Raw genomic sequence first — 244 nt, 5'->3', positions numbered from 1 at the left:
GTATGAGGATAAGGATAATGGTGAGGATGAGGATGAGGATGAGGTTGAGGATGCGTATGAGGATTAGTATGAGGATATGGATGAGGATGAAGATAAGGATGAGGATGAGGATTAGGATTAGGATTTGGATTTGGATTAGGATGAGGATCAGGATGAGAATGAGGATGAGGAGGAGGAGGAGGAAGATGAGGATGAGGATGAGAATGAGGTGGAGGAGGAGAATGAGGATGAGGATGAGGATGAC

Source organism: Lupinus angustifolius, chromosome LG04 (genome assembly GCF_001865875.1).
Source record: "Lupinus angustifolius cultivar Tanjil chromosome LG04, LupAngTanjil_v1.0, whole genome shotgun sequence".
Lineage (NCBI taxonomy): Eukaryota > Viridiplantae > Streptophyta > Magnoliopsida > Fabales > Fabaceae > Lupinus > Lupinus angustifolius.
Note: the sequence above shows the minus strand (reverse complement) of the source record.